The sequence below is a fragment of the Ambystoma mexicanum genome, chromosome 1q, assembly GCF_040938575.1.
Source record: "Ambystoma mexicanum isolate Mex_15411 chromosome 1q, UKY_AmexF1_1, whole genome shotgun sequence".
Lineage (NCBI taxonomy): Eukaryota > Metazoa > Chordata > Amphibia > Caudata > Ambystomatidae > Ambystoma > Ambystoma mexicanum.
In genome coordinates this window covers 1,319,049,893-1,319,064,531 of record NC_090922.1, presented here as the reverse complement: position 1 = coordinate 1,319,064,531, position 14,639 = coordinate 1,319,049,893, and positions in this window count along the sequence as shown.

Here is a 14,639-nt window from a genome sequence, read left to right as displayed (position 1 = left end):
CCCTACTCCTTTTATGCAAATGAAATAACCAACATATTCCACATAGTAATTTAAGTCAGAGTTCCATCATTAACTTCGTGGCCTACGCGTTTCGGATTTCAAATCCTTCATCAGGGCCTGTTCAACTCTGATGTAACTTCCTAACCATTTTCAATTTCATCTGTATTTCTGCAATTAAATAAGGTGTTCATAATTAAATTCTAATCTTCTTAATTGGCTTGTCACTGTTAATACAAAGGTCTGTATCAAAATAACTGACTTCCAATTTAGCTTCTTTCAAAAATGCAACCTCGTAAACCTCTGCAATCCTTAGTCTTCACAAGTTGATTAGAGACAGCCTACATGGAACAATAATGATTTGTATCACTTTCAAACATTCCAGATTAACACGCACTGTTAGCATTTGTACCTTAGTACAAATATTGTGCAAACATATAAATACCTGGGCCCTATTACGGCAATCTCAAACCATAACAGGAAGTATCCTTTTCCACCAACAAGGTCGATAAGAAGCGATAAGAAGCCAGAACCACCTAAAAAACAATAATGCATGGTTGCGTTTTAGAAGTGTGTTACACCAGTCTCTTGTTAGCTGACACAAACTTTCAATGAGAAATTAGGCACTACACATAAATTGTGGTAAAATAAAATGCCCAAAGAAGTTTAACCACATGCCTAACCGAGATGTTATCATGAGTCTTATGTCGTACCGATGGCGCGTCAGCATTAAATAGTCTGCGCCTGTTCTCATCCGTTATACGCATATATATATATAAAGAAATTGAGCGGCCTAACGCTTGTGTTTTACTATCCGCATGTATAAAATAGAAGTTTACGGCACTGGGACCATCAGATGCTTACCTAGTCCAAAAGTAGTATCCAAACTCTTCGGCGTGCAACGCTCGAAGATGTACAAATTGGTTGCCATGGACGACACGCGCATGTCCCTGTCAGTCCTCCATCTTGCTTGGGGATTGTTACCATTAAGTCTTCATAGGTCCTTATTAAGTTATCTATTGCTCAAATCGCGACAGGATGGGGATAATAAGTAAGGAACTGTAAAAATACTGTCCTTACGGCCCCATCCCTCACGATACTGGTTTTCTAAGCGCCACTATGCGCTGATGTTAACTGAAGACGTTATGTTACCACTCTAATTATTACATGAAACCTCTGCATCACTATTCCAATCCGCCACAACAAAACCTAGTTGACATAGTACACTGAGTATAAACTCCCAGATTACTCTAGCTTGTTGATGATACCACTTTTGTATAAACCGTTCGAGTGTACCAGCCACAATTGTGGCATTCCTAGCTCCCTCGTCGTTTGGCATAAGGTAACCAGTAGAGTCGATTCCATGCAGCTTTACCAGGCTGTGTTTCAGTCCAGTGGATAAAACTGTTAAAGCTTCCTGGTTTGACTGTAAACACATTGTCTAAAGGCATCAGGTGATTTGCTTGATTGTTCTTGAGGGTCTCCAAGATCATCTTCATTAAGTTAATAGCTGGCACAACTTTGCGGGAGCATTCCGCCAGTGTTGGCTCAGTTACTTGCAGGCAAGGGCACAGCCCCTTCTGTTTTTTTGCAGTGGGTAAAAAGATGTCAGTTTTGATTTAGATGTATAACTTACAACTTTCACTTAGTGTGAATTGGCAGCAAAGCTGCAGTCAGGCACCAGGGTGTGGGCCTGATAATAGTGAAGGTGGTGCCCCGGGGCGGGCCATCCTGATAACTGTGTATCGGGTGGACTGAGTCCGGAGTGAGGCAGAAATGGAAGTGTGAGGAATTCAACCATCCGCACGGGGGTGTGTGCTCGCCTGGCCTTGTTGATTTAAAATTAAAATGAAAATGTATGATGGGAGATCAACCTCTGAAAATGTGCGTGGCTGATCTGTACACATTTTCGAATGCTTGCCGCACAACAAACACATAGGGCCTCATTACAACTTCGGCGGTAGCCTTGCCGGTAATCCGGCAGGCTACCGCCGAACTTGCAAATTATTCTGGCACCTGGCAATGGGGAAATACAGGGGCATTACAGCCCTGGTGGACCCTGTATTTCCCCATTGCCAGACGCCGGAAATGATTACTCCCCATTCCCATTTGAGTCCCATTGGACTCAATGGGAATGGGGAGAACAGTAGCACCGGCACCAGTCAGAATGGTACCGGTGCTACCGTCAGTGTCTGCGGGCGGGTGCCGGTCTGCCTGCCAGGTCAGACCTGGCAGGGTGATGGGCACCCGCTCGCATAACTCGTAGTTTGCTGGTCCAGTAACAACAGTACTGGCAAGCTTACCGGTACCATTGTTACCGGACCGGCAAACTTGTAATGAGGCCCATAGTCTCTAAGGGAACACAGCCTACAGGCGCAGTCCTCCCTGTCACATTTATTTGACAGGTGACAGTGAGGGATGCACGAAAACATCCAGAGTAGAAGTGCAACACCTTCCTCCTCCCATGGTCAGCCTAATTAAATGTCAAAGGCTCCATGGATCCGCCCTGTGCTATTGTGTAAGTTTTATGTGGTGGGGGCGTATACTGATAAGAGTTAATTGAAGCAGGCCTGTGAATAGGCTTGGTCACAGAACTTAACAATGGGTAGGAAATCGAACACCTCTTTGATATGCAATGTATCACCTTGAAGCTAGCTCCCACACCTCTGTATGAAGGACAGTGAATGGCATGTCTGGGTCCACTATTTACCCCAGGCAACCCCTGCAGAGCGGACCCCTTTCAGAGGGACGAAGTATGTGATTTGAGGGAGACAGAAGTCTGTTCTCACCACAAACTTCAAGGGAGACCTGTCCTTTGATCAAGAGCCACAGAACGCTCAGTTAACCAGAGAGACACTTTGATCTACAACAGACAGGAAGATGGATGGGACTTAGGAGTACATTATGTCACCTCTTACCTTACCTGTCGCAAAGCACTCTGGTCCTGACCTCACTCATAACAGAAGATTGTTGGTGGGGACTTGAGATTGATTCTTTAAGGTAGGCTTAGCATGCACCAATCGCTGGGGCCCATTTGGCGTAAAAAGAGGACTGAGCCCCTCACTTAGCAGATCATCGGACAATTTTGAAATTAGTAAGAAGGACTCATTTGGAACCTGACAGAAGGTACAGTCTGCCTTACATCTTCCGCCAGCGAAGGAAGGCCAGTATTTCCAAGAGGGAAGAGAGATCCCTCCCCTAAACATCTCCCAGGGATCAGAGGGAGATACCAGACTCAGAAGACCCGCCCAGCAGCTCCAGAACCAGTACCCAGCCAGTAAACAGCATGCCCTGCTAGGTTTTGCCAGCAAGCTTCCTAGGTGGGAAGTGCCAGAGAGTCTCTGAACAAAGGACACGGCCGTTGCCTGCAAACACTCTCCTCAGCTTTGAGTCGTCTGCCTTGAAAGGACGGCACAAACCCTGCGAAGAAGCTAGGAGGAGTGCCACACAAGCATCAACCAGTGTCCATCTTTTAAGGACATTTTCGAGACAGTCGAGCCCCCGAGCCATGACTGGCTGCACCACTGACTGTTGCCATGTTGCAGTCCCTAAATCGGTCCAAGACGGCTGTGACCAGCCTTCCAAATCCACCAACTAGCACAGAGACAGCGATTCTTGACCCTGAGCCGCCGTGTAGGCCAGCCTGCAGCCATCCATCCAGCCTCGCTTGCTGAACTACCTGATACCTGCAACTGTCTCCTGTCTTGAAATCTATCGCAGGAGCTGCAAAGCATCCTGGAACCGACTCAACGCTGTCAAGCATCAAGAACATCTCAATCACCAGCTACATTGTGGTTCTGTCCCCCTGGCCCTTCTCTGAAGGCCCCTAGTGACATTTACGACCCATTGCTCGCATGGTGCTAAAACCCAATACCTTGAACAGTTAAGACTAATTGCTTTACTGGCTACACTCCTGTCAGTGTCCAGAGCGCATCCCTTTCCTTCGTGAAATTGTTTGTCCTCTGTGTTCCTTTACAGGGTGGGTTGTATTTTGTAGTGTGCTAGAACTATCTGTTGTAGTAATAATAAAGTAGATATTTTTATACAACCTTTACTGGACAGTCCCTTTTATCATTGGGTAAAAAGTGTATTTTTGCTGTGTGGTATTTTTGCTGTGTTGCAACTGACCAACGATCCACAACCTTGCAGAGATAAGCTTGCCGTTCCGTCCACATTACCAAAATTGGACAAGGAGGTTTATAGTTGACTTGTGTTCCAATCTGTGCGGATCCCTTCTGGTATACTAGAGGTGTGGGGCTGATTGATGGTTTAGAAACCGATATTCATCCCTGGACCACTGGTGCCCCGAAAGTTGATTTGTCAGATAGGTGGCAAGCGGTCAGATCAGTTGGAGCCTTGCGCACAGCTCAGTCACCCAACAATAAAAGTACTGTTGCAGGCAATGTTTAGTCACTGCTAAGTGTTAGTAATAGTCATGGAGCTTGAAATGGAGATTGTAAAAGGCATGACCAAGGATGTCCTGCGCGTCTTATGTCAAGAGAGGGGACTTCCCCACAGCACTAAGGTTAATAAATCTGAGTTGCTGACCAGCCTGCAAGCTTGGGTAGAAGAAAGGGTAGTTGGGGAGAAGACCCCAGGGTATGGGCTATGTAGCCGAATGGACAAGACCTTCCGGCGGGGGAAAATGATGAGGACGACTGCATGAGCAGCGTTTCTCACCAATCATTCCACTCGGGGGAAAGTGTGGTTTCTCAAAATTCAAGAGTGTCAGTGAGGAGGTGGGCTAGTGCGGCATCCCAGAGGTCCCAGGTCTCAACACAGTCTCTAAGTGGCCCAGTAATTGTTCCGGCTGTTAATGAGGTAGTGGCTAGAAATCTCCTGCTTGAGTAGAGGAGACTAGCGCTAGAGGAACAGAAACAGCAGGACATGGTCACCATAGAACTGCGCAAGCTGGCGCTTGAAGAGAAGAAGGTCAACAGAGCCACCTCTAGCGAAAGCAACAGTAGTGGCTCAAATCCCAGTACCAGTGATAAGTCCCGGCGCCACATCCCAAAGACTTAGTTCAAGCTCATGAAGTGGGGAAGGATATTTTTGACTGGTTTGAAGCGCTTGAACTGGCTTTCCAGCTACAGGAGGTGGATGAGTTACTCTGGGGTGCAGCCCTGATGGGTCGCTTACTGGTACTAGAGACTGATGCAATTCTTCTTTTAATTCCTGACGAAAGGCCCGCTTATGAGAGCATGAAGCCAGCCCTCCTCAGGAAATTCTGTAAAACCCCATAACAGTATCTCAAGTGCTTCAGAGAGCTCGGAAAGAAAAGTGGACAGACATTTGAAGCATTCACACATTTGTCGTTGAAATATCTGAGTGGGTGGGTGGCTGGTAACAAAGTTGACACATTTAAAGGGATGAACAATTTGATTGCATGTGAGCATGTATTGAAAAATTGTGAGGTTAACCAACACCAGTATATCTTGCGGACAAGACTATCACAGACTCTAGGTAGCTTGCACAGGCTGCCGACAGGTTTGTGAGTGATCGTGTTCCAGAAAAAGGCTCAGACGAGCACACCCAAACTGGAAGAGAAATCGGAAGACAAAAAAGCAAACCAGGATGGGAACGACAAGGGTCCAACCCAATCCTATTAAATGTCAGGTCCCCAAAAGAACAAAGGGAAATCCCAAAACTGTAGTTCAGCCTTGCACACCGAAAAGAAGAGTGCAGGCACCCCTAACACTGGGACACCTGCGTTCTCACCACCCAAAGGTTGTTTCTAGTATAAGCAGCTGGGCCATAGGAAAGGGGATACTGCTTGCAGGGGTTACCCAAGCAAGCCATAGTGAATGTTGGACTTGTGGTAGAGGCCAACATTAGAGTGGGCCTCTTAGAGGAAGACCTCCCAGTAGGCCAGGTAGTGGCCGAATGTGGCTTGGTTACACTGAGAGGGAACGAAACCAGGTCTCCAGAAGAGATCCCGGTTCCTAATAATAATCAACTCTATCTAGAACATGTGTATATCAATGGACACAAAACTCCTGCAGTCCTAGACACCGCGGCTAGCGTTACTGCTGTCACCCGGCAGTGGATACAGCCAGGCCAGTATATTGATGGGTCTAATTGTAGCGTAAGTGGGTTTGATGGAAAGGTAAGTGCCCCTTGGCGATAGTAGAATTAAGCTGGCGAGGTGTTATGACCCAGCACCTGTAGCAGTGAAAGACTCCATTCCTGTCCCATGTTTGTTCAGTAATGATCTTCCTGATACCGAAATAGTCACAGCGGCTACCCGATCGAGGGCCAAAGATATCGCCAGATTGAACACTCTCAGAGCCTTAGGGCCTGGAGTGTTTCCAGAGGGCTTGTTGGAAGGTCCGGCATGGCCGGTAGGCCTTAGTCCAGTTCCACAGACGACTTAGTCACCTACTCCTGCAGCAGAGCAGCTAGTAGCAGCTAGTAGCCACTCAGGATCCCACTTTGGTAGCAGGCAACTCTGTGACTTCAGAGTTTCCTGGCGCAGTGCAGTAACCTGAGGTGGAGGACCAGGTGGGCGTAGATCTGAAGGGCCTGCTCAAGCTGGATGAGTTTCCATCATCTGGGGGCCCAGGTCAGACTGACTTCTTCACAGCCCAGAAAGAGTTTCCCACTCTGGCGGGTCTGTGGAAGCATGCGGAGGAGCAGGCTAAAGGTGAGGCCCGTGGACCGTTCAAAGTGTACTGGGAGGATGGACTGTACAGTGAGCCAAAATATTCTGAGGGCGAGGTAACCAGAAGGATGGTGATTCCTCAATGCCACAGAAAGTTCCTTTTGGATTTGGCTCATCAAATTCCTTTAGCGTGTCACTTGGGAGTGATTAAGACATCAGACCTGTGGTCTGCGCACTTTTACTGGCCGCAGTTCATCGTAAAGGTTAAGGAATTAGTCCGTCCTGACCGACTTTTCAAGATTCTGGCAAGTCAGGTGGTGCCACAATCACCCCCCTTAATTCTACTACCCTTTGTTGGATGGCCTTTCGAGAGAATAGGAATGGATATTATGGGTCCTTTGGCTCCTCACACCAGCTCAGGGAGCAGATATATCCTGGTGGTGGTAGACCACGCCACTAGATACCTTAAGGCTGTCCCCCTGAGGAGCATCAACGCCCCTGTGGTTGCGAAGGCTCTGGTTGGGATATTCTCACGTGTTGGATTCCCCAAGGAAGTTATTTCTGACAGGGAATAAAACTTCATATCAGCATATATGAGCGCCATGTGGGAAAAGTGTGGAGTCACGTACCGGTTCTCTATATCCTTCCATCCAAAAATCAATGGTCTTGTTGAGCGGTTCAACAAGATGCTGAAAGGCATGATAGGTGGCTTGGAAGAGCACCTGAGGAGAACATGGGATATTCTCCTGCCATGCCTTCTGTTCGCCTACAGGGAGGTGCCACAGAACGGAGTAGGGTTTAGCCCCTTTGAGCTTCTGTTTGGGCACCCTGTACGAAGTCCCCTCAGTCTAGTGAAAGAGAGTTTGAAAAGCAAACCCTCGTCCCCTACAAGAGATGTGGTGAACTATGTACTCGGCCTTATGTCTAGAATGGTAAAGTGTATGGAACAGTCAACAAAGGTCCTAAAGGCGAGGCAGGCGCTGATGAAGCACTGGCACGACCAGAAGGCCACAGTGACAGTCTATTCTCCAGGCCAGTGGGTTTGGATTATGGAGACTGTCAAACCCAGAGCCCTCCAGGACAAGTGGACTGGGCCTTGCTGTGTGCTAGAAAAGGTCAGTGAGGTGAATTATCTCATTGACGTGAAAGGACCTAAACAGATGTGCGGGGTCTTTCACGTCAACTAGCTAAATCCCCATCAAAGACAGGATGACTTGGTCATGGCATTAGTGACAGATGTAGAGACTGAGGAGGAGACCAATCCCTTCCCAGATCTCTTGCACACACTGAAGCCACAGATGGGTCAGTTGAAGGTGTCAACCTTGCAATAGACCTGTCAGAACAGCAACTGACAGACTGTTGCTGTTTACTGGGACAGTTTGACGGTCTGTTTTCCCTGACTCCAGGTCGCGCAGATTGGTGCACCCATGATGTGGAAACTGGAAACAGTAAGCCGATGAAGAGTAGGATTCACCGGATGTCCGATAAGGTCAGGGACACCATCAAGGACGATCTTTCCAAGATGCTGTCCTCCGGAGTGAAAGAGCTATCCCACAGCCCCTGGGCTGGCCCAGTTGTACTAGTCCCTAAAAAGATCAGTGGTGGGAAGACTTAAGTCCGCTTTTGTGTGGACTACAGGGGGCTCAATTCTGTCATGAAGAATTCATCAGGCAGATGAGCTCATTGACAAGCTCGACTCTGCCAAGAACATGAGTACCTTTGACCTCACAGCGGGGTATTGGCAGGTCAGCTTGACAGATGGATCGAGAGAGAGGTCAGCATTCTCAACCCCGCAAGGACATTATCAGTTCACTGTGATACCCTTCGGATTGAAGAATGCCCCGCCACTTTTCAGCGGATGGTTAACCAGGTTTTGTCTGGTCTGGAAAACCTCAGTGTCTCCTATTCCGACGACATTGCTGTCTTCAGCCATACTTGGGAGGATCACTTATCCCACCTGAAACAAGTGCTTCAGGCTCTGCAGAATGCAGGTCTGACTATCAAGGCCACAAAGTGCCAGATAGCGCAGGGTACCGTCACTTACTGAGGCCACTTGGTCGGTGGAGTTAAGAAACAACCTCCTTAAGCAAAGGTACATGCTGTGAAGGATTGGGACATCCCCACTACACAGGCGCAGGTGAGAGCCTTTCTAGATCTCAACGGGTACTACTAGTCATTCATCAGAGGGCATGGGACCATTGCCATACCCCTGAATGATGTAACTTCCAAGAAGATGCTGAAGAAGGTAACCTGGACCCCCGCCTGTCAAACCTCCTTTCAGGATTTAAAGGATGGATTGTGCAGTGCCCGTGTTCTAAAAGTGCTAGACTATGGTCAGGAATTCATTATCCAAACAGACGCCTGTGATTTTGGATTTGGAGCAGTGTTAGCACAGCGGAAATCTAAAGGGGTAGAGCAACCATCGCCTACATTAGCAGACAGTTGAGAAAAAGGGAACGTAACTGGGCTGTTGTAGAAAAAGAAGTGTATGCGGTCATGTGGGCCGTAAGAAGCGGAAACCCTACATCTTTGGGTCTCACTTCATGATCCAGACAGACCACCGCCTCTGCGATGGTTAATGGCCATGCAAGGGGAGAACCCTAAGCTTTTTTTTTTTTTTTTTTTTCTTTATTTGGTTGGTTGATAAATCAACCTTTCAAATATAACAATATAACGATTATTTAAGATCAATTAAGAACAGTTTGCAATGCACAATATACATAGTACAATTAAAATTGCAAATAAAACATTTTTTTTTTTTCCTAGCTTTTGAGCAGAAGCATATTTCCATATTCGTAACAATTCACGGGGTTCTGTATTCAAGTCTCATTTAAGTAGGTTTATGATAAGTTTCAGTTTCCCCCAACAACACTATATCCAAAAATTGTACAATTGCAATTCTAAGTCCCAGTTTATTGCTTGAAAAGATTCTGTGCCAGATTTCATCACCAGTCAAAGGTACATATATCCGCAGTTGCTTACTGAAAAGTTTTTTTCTTGTCACATCTAAAGCTGGACAAACTACTATTAAGTGTTTCAATGTCTCGCGACACATTTTGTCATGGCAGAAGCGACAATGATTTAAATCATCAGTGACCAAGCCCCTCCTGGCCATGATTTCCATTGTCGGATATAAGTTAAACCTGAAACGCAGATATTGTTGCCTTATATAAGGTGATGGAAATTTCAGTAAGTAATCAGACATTACCCGGAATCTTTTATGACCAAATAGCTGAGTGTCAAAGTCCTTTTAAGTGCAACATTTGTCCCTAGTGCATATCCAGTCTTTTTGATACAATTTTAGTTTAGCTCGGTTTAGATTTGTCAAAAGGACAAGTAAAGGTATAGAAGCATCAGATAGAGCATTCAATACACAGTTTCTCCAAGTGCGTGGAAAAAGATGGTTAGAATTCACAAGGTAGTATGCAACAGGACTCAAGATGTCACGATGTTCAAGACCTAAAAGATATTTGCGTAGAAATGAACACATTTTCCATATTAATTGTGCATGAAGTGTAATCAAACCAAGTTCATACCTTACGAGTGGCAATGGGGTACAGTTAGGAAGTTTTAACAATGCTTTCCAAAATTTAGACTCAAGCATGTCCCATACTGATGAACTATGCATTAGTTTAGTTTCAGCACCATACAATAATATAGGAACCACTTTTGCTTGGTAAAATGACATAACATGTTGAATAGAGAATTTACCAAATTTGGACATTAGGATAGTTGCCTGTGATTTTAATGTTTGAAGCTTGTATGACAAAGAATCTATATATGATTTTTCTGAGATTTTATCATAAATTGAAATGCCCAAATACTTATATTCAGAAACATTCTGCAATTCAAAGTTTTGCAAATGCCACTTAAATGTTTTTCTACCGGCTGCTTTTGCATTTGTCAAACAGGTCACTACTTGTGTTTTTTCCAAATTGATGGTAAGATTGTTGTTTAATGAGTAAGGGGATAGGGTATCAAGTAGATTTTGCAAGCCTCGTGGAGTTGTTGATAAAAGAACTAAGTCATCTGCATATAGCATCCATGGGATGAGTTGTTGGCCTAGTTTTGGTGCATCAGTTAGTATGACAGAAAAGGACTTGCCAAGATCTAAAATAAACTGATTGAAAAGAAACGAGGCCTGGATGCAACCCTGCTTAAGGCCTCGAGCTGTATGAATAGGCACAGATAGCAACCCTTCTGTTGTCAATCTAACATTTAGAGTAGTGTTAGTGTGAAGAAGTTTAATTATTGCAAGGAGTGAAGGTGGACATTCATATCGCAGTAGTTTTTTATACAAAAGATTGCGGTCAATAGAATCGAATGCAACCCGAAAGTCTATGAATGCCAGATATAAAGGTTGATTTAGTGTAGAGTAGTGCGATCTTATCATGTTCAGGGCGACTATGTTTGGGGTAGTGCCCAAACCAGAAACAAATCCTGTCTGGAAAGGATCTCTTCTTTGGTGATTGGTGGCCCAGGCATTGAGGTCTCTAAGTATGATGCGGTTGAAAATTTTACTGGGGGCATCCAGCAATGCTATGGGCCTATAACTGGCGGGATTAGTTCTGTCACCTTTCTTGAATACTGGTAAGATTATGGAGTGGGTCCAGGTTTCTGGCATTGTTTGAGTCTGAATAATGTTGTTGAACATGTTCCACAAAATGTCAGTCCAAATATCTGGGTGTTGTTTCAAAGCATAGTTGGACAAGCCATCAGGTCCTGGAGCCCTAGAAGTGGTAGCTTTCTTTATGAAGTATGAGATGTCCTCTTTATCAAATTTCAAAACAAATGTATTTGTTTCCACAGAAGCTAAATCATTAAATGAAATTTGTGGGAGCTCGTACAATTGCGTGAAATGTGTAACCCAAGCTTGATGTGGGACATTATTACATTGTAATGCAATTTGGTGTCCTGTTGAACTCTGATTAATAGTTGCCCACATTTGGGCAGTATTTTTCCCAGCAAGATTCCTGAGCATACAAGCACTATCGTTTTGATATAGAGTGGCTTTCATGCTTCGCATCCAATTCCTATGTCTAGTTTTTAGCTTTAGCAATAGGCCATTCTTTTGTTCTGATGCTGATTTAAGAATCTGCCTTTTGCAGGATCTGTATAACTTTTTTTGCGGATTGAATTTCTTTGTTGAACACATGCAAATGTACTAATTTTGGCTTTGCCTCATGTGATGCTTTGCGTTGAAACAATTGCATCAAGTCGTGATAGTCAACAGGTTTTGTTTTCACCCCACTGGATTCGAGTAATTCCATTGCATAAAATTGATTAAACCGTTGTAAGGACGTTGCAGACCATCTTAATCTATTGCAGCCTGGGTTGATGGAAAGAAGGCCAGCTGTGCATTGCGAATATGGACTTTCCACAATGTCTGATATAGTCCAATTAACAAATAGGATATTGTGATCGCTTAAGTTAGTGTATACGACTTTAAATTTGGTCACGTTATTAATTAGGTTCTTATTAACATATATATAATCAATTATTGCCGTGTATGTACCTCTATGCCATGTGGGGTGAGGGGGAATGTCATCAGCAAAAGTACCATTTAACATTTGCAGATTTCGAGAATCAACAAAATGCAACCATAGATCCGATCTAGATTTGTCGTAGAAAGTTTCTAAACAATGTAAATTAAGGTCACCAGCCAGAATGACATGCGGCACCGGTTTATCAACACAGATTAAATCCAATAAATGATTTAAATCTTTCATGAAAGCATGATCGGATATTCCTATCGGGTTCCAGTACATGTTGATTAGAATATAGCTGAAACCACCAGCTTTGAGCTTCACGGCTTGTAGAAAAGGGCTGGGAGAGAGCCAATGTTCAGATGAAAATGAGGGAAGTTGTTTAATGGCGATAAGCAGGCCTGAGGTTGGTCTTCCCAATTTTTTCTTAGAAGCGGGATTAAGATATAGATCGTAGTTGTCCCAGATTGGGAGATCCATAAGCCATGTTTCCTGCATCATAATTATGTCGGCATTCGCAATGGCCAAATCGGGATTGTTAATGAGATGACGATGTCCTCTCGTGTTCCAACTGGCTAAGGTGACCAATAATGGTTTTGATTTGGGATGGCATAGTTAGCGCATGTAAGACACTCTATTACATGTACAGGGCGATTTGAGTGAGTCCTTTGTATTTGATTCAGAATTTTTTGATGTGCCGCACTTATTCTCAGTTATAGCTGATTTTGGTACAACTTCTGGTAAAGGTGTGATCGATGAGTTTACTTCAATGATAAAACCTAAATCATAGAGTTGTCTTTTGGCAAGCCAGATTGTATTTAAGACAACCCGTGAATTGATCCATAGTTTCACTGAAGAGAGTGAATGCTCATTATCAAATTCCACTAGTTGTAAATCAACCGAATTAACGTCTTCTAGTGCAGGGATTTCTGCGAAGATTGTTAGTATTGACCTGCGATTCAGATCATATTGAACACTCGGAGAAGGCCTGCAAGCTATGGTTAAAGAGTATAAGGCGGGTCTTTTAGTGTTTGATTGCAATTGTTTTTTTGCAATGTTTGGATGAGGTGCGGCATCAACAAGAGGTGGGGCTACCTGATTCGAGACTTCATTGGCTTTTTGCAACGCCAATTGAAGTATTTGAAGAAGTTGGGGTGGTAGAGAAACCGTACCACCTTCTTGTCCAGTCCTCGCATCCAGTTCCTCAACAGTGTTTGATAAACCGGGAACGTGAGATGGTAGACTGTTCCAGAGGTGTGGAGTGGAGGATGGATTCCAAGTTGTTTGTTTTTTCTGTTGTTGGGTTAAACAAGAGCAATGAGCATGACAAGAGTCGGCCCGTACAGGTAACATTGGGGTCGAAGTAGGCAGATTAGCGCCAATAGCAATAGATGGAGAATTATATTCTGTGTCTGCATGTTTTAAGAAAGTGCTAGCCGCTAAAGATGATTTTGTCGGAATTGCATGAGGGATCGCTGTTTTTATAATGTCTGTTGTACCTTTAGATTTACAACAACTTAGAGCTTTCTGAAATGGCTGTTTACTCATATATTCATCAACAGCATGTCTAATTTCCTGCCTTCTGAGATCTAGTGCCCCTTGTGTAAGTTCATCAGATTGGTCTACAGGACCTGTCTTGCCAACTAAGGGGACAGTTGTGATCTGTGAGCTTTCCGCTCCATGCATGTCGGCCGCCACCGCTAACAGATCATTAAGAGGAGCGTAAGATTTAACCTTTTTTGGTGGCCTAACTCCCGCACTATCTTTCCGAACTTGTGCTTGCTGTTGATATTTTTTTGCAATGGCAGTAGAGGCTAATATTTTTCCTTTCTGTGTATTTGTAACTGCTTTTATGAACTGTTTGGTTTTTGAGGAGCCATTATTCTTTTGAGTTGGTATGTTTTTTGTTTTCTTCACATCTGAAAATCTAACAGTCTTCTGTTTATCAGACCGCTTTGATTCAAAAAGTGTGTATACTGGTGTCTGGACTGGCAGCTCTGAACTGGTCGGGGGATTAACCTCCACAATGCTATGAGGAGTCACAGATTGACTGGTTTCTTGGGCAGGAGCTGTAAATATGTTGCCCAATATGACACTATCAGTGAGTGACCTATCAGTACTAGCAATTATTGCGGTGGGGGCGATATTTCCATTTGTGTTGGCAGAGCCATTTGGAGCACCAACAGCACTAATGTTCATATTTGAGGGAGTCGGAGGTATTGAATCTGATGTGAGCGGAGGAAGGTTTTCTACCGCCCTGCTGCTAATGGGGTTTTGCATCATTTCAGATGGGTTCTTGCAAAACAGACGGATATCAGCATTTCCAGCTGGTTTTAGACTCCGCTTTCGAAACATGTGCGAATTATGAGCAAGCGGGGTTGAAGTGCCCGTACAGTTTCTAGGCAGGCTTTTTAAGGCATAAGCTTGTGGCCTGTGCTCATTAGTGCTTCTTGTTAATGGGTCCATGTTTGGCATACCTGATTTCAGGGACATTAGCACACACTGCATGATTTGATACTTATAAAAGCAAGTACGAACACAGTGTTGGGGACCGA